Source organism: Propithecus coquereli, unplaced genomic scaffold (genome assembly GCF_000956105.1).
Source record: "Propithecus coquereli isolate 6110/MARCELLA unplaced genomic scaffold, Pcoq_1.0 Scaffold120, whole genome shotgun sequence".
In the NCBI taxonomy this organism is placed as follows: domain Eukaryota; kingdom Metazoa; phylum Chordata; class Mammalia; order Primates; family Indriidae; genus Propithecus; species Propithecus coquereli.
Window position 1 is genome coordinate 7,555,049 of NW_012136081.1, and position 2,477 is coordinate 7,557,525.

A 2,477-nucleotide genomic window follows, 5' to 3' on the forward strand; every position below is an offset into this window, starting at 1 on the left:
TGGGGAGTTGCTCAGCCCCAGGTGGCGCCAAAGGAGGTCTAGTCCCAGGCAAGGAAGGCCAAGGGAGGGCTCAGTAAGGGGGACAGCTGGAGTTGGGCCCAGTGGGGCCACTGGCGGCAGTGAGGGCCCATGGGGGACTCAGGACAGTCGATGAGCCTGGGGGTGCGAGGCAGGCCGGCATTCAGCTAGCTGCTGTGGCCCCAGGGCAGCACCTGTCTGTGAGCGACCTGCTAGGTGGTGCTCGGTCTCCTAACCCTGCAGCCCCCTGACACCATGGATCATTATTGCCCACGTCTATACAGAGGCTCTGGGGTCCTGAAGAAGTCCCATGCTGGTCCAACGGGTCCACTGCTGGCGGGATGGGGAGCCAGCTCCCTTCAGCTCTCAGCCAGGTTCTTAACCAGGTTCGTGCTGGTCTGGCCAAGCAGGAGCCCAGATGTCTGGCAGCTGCCGAGGACCTGGCCAACCTGCGGATAAGGGGCCCCGGCCCCTGGGGCAGGGACTGTAGGTGGTGAAGCTACCAGGGTCCCCTCCAGGGCCCTGACCTATTCCTACTAGCCCTGCTTTGACCTTGACCTTGTCTGTGAGGGCAGCAGCAGAGAGGGGGCTGGGCCTGGAACCAGGGCTCCCAGCCCCTACCAGTCAGAGGGCCAGCCCTGGGCTGCAGGCTCCCCAGCCTCCCCTGGAGCAGCTGGGGTACCCGGCCAAGAGAGGCGGGGCTCGGGGAAGCACCTCAGCTGTTCCTCCCCCAGCCCTCTCCTCCCTGGACCTGTTTGCTCATCTGTGAAGTAGGGGTTAGAATACCTGCTTTGGGGTGCTCTCAGGGTTAGTAGGCGCAGGCTGGGCACACGGACGCCAGCTGGCTCTTCGAGGTCTCCCTGGACCCCACAGGGTTCTCCATGCTGTCCCCTCGGCCCCGTGTTCTCACACGCTGGTACTGCTGTGCTCCTGAGGGCAAGTGGGGCTCCCGTCCTTGGGGGTTCCAGCACCAGCCAGGCCTGCAGGCACACAGTAGGTGCTTAAGCAATGCCCAGTGTCTGGGGTTTCCACTGACTGGCCCCTGGGTGAGGGAGGCAAGCTGGTGGGCCTCAGACAGCTTGCAGGCAGGGCGCTGGGCTCCCTCGAGCACTGACAGAGCACCCACCCTGGCGGGGTTTTCCTGGTCTCCCACTGCCCAGAGGAGCCTCTTTGCCACGTCGCACTGCCCAGCAGCCGGGGACCCAGGCAGGACAGCGCAGCCCTGTGGTGGCACAGTGGCTGGGGAAGGGACACCAGGGAGGGTTGGCATCTCTCCTGCAATCTTACGCAGCCTGACACCACAATCCCCTCCACCCAGCAACTGACCTGCTCGGCTGGATGCCAGCTTTGACAGGGAGCTCATCACCTTTTCCCAGGGCCCCCTGGCACTGTCCTGCGGGGAGATCTCTACCCACCCTCCGGTCTGCTCCCTCCCCCCAGCCTCCCCGCAAGGACGGGCAGGCAGGGTGGCCAGGTTGACCTGCAGTTCCATGCTGGGGACAGCATCCTGGCACACCCCATCTCTGCCCTTTCACACGGGGTGCCCTGGCCACACAGGTGGGACTGCTGCAGCTGCCACCGGGATGGCATCCGCAGAAGCCTGGTCCGGGGCCCTGTGGGAACCCTAAGTGCCTCTCTGCTCACAGTGGCCCTCAAGGGCCAGGGTTCTGCGCTGGTCAGAGAGTAGGGGACTTGCCAGGCTTGTGGGAAGGGTGGGGCAGGGCTGGTCCCAGGACTGGGTTTGATGCTCTCGTGTCCCCATGTTGACATTTTTAATACTTTCTGAATCAGCGGACCCTCCTTTCCATTTTGCGCGGGCCTTGCAACGTGAGGCCGTCCTGGTGGGTTCTCACCCCAGCGGTGGGACCTCCTTACATCTGGGGCGTAGCTGGCTGGGGGCGCGGGACGCCCAGGGGTCCGCTCAGCCGGCTCCCCCCCACCCCTGGGAACGGGGAGGAGCTGGCTTTCGCTTCCGCCGCTATTAAACCCTTTAAAGGAAGAGGGTAAATAAAACCGCCTGTCCGCCCGGCTGGCAGGCGATGACTCAGCCGCCCCCTCGGCCCCCAGGGCCTCCCTCCGCCCGGCTGTGCCTTCGCGGCCGGAGGACTCCGACCCCGTTCGGGACACCTGGAGGCCCAGGGAGCGGGGCGGGCTTCGCCTCCTTCACGCCACCTGCTCATCCCGCGCTGTCGTGGCCCTTCGCGTGCTGCCTGACCTAGCCGGTCACTGTGCCGGTCCACAGAGGGGGAAACCGAGGCTCAGAGCAGGGGAGGTCCATGCAGGCGCTGCTCGTGGGTGGCAAGATGGGCGACAAGGCGACTGGGGCAGGGCCCCTTCCGGAGAGGGTCTCTGGGTGCCCGGGGAGGGGCCCCGAGGGCGATGGGACGCCCTGGGCTGGGGAGCTATGAGGAGCCCGGAGCGGCAGGGCTGGACCTCGGGGCGCCCGCAGCGTGGGGGTC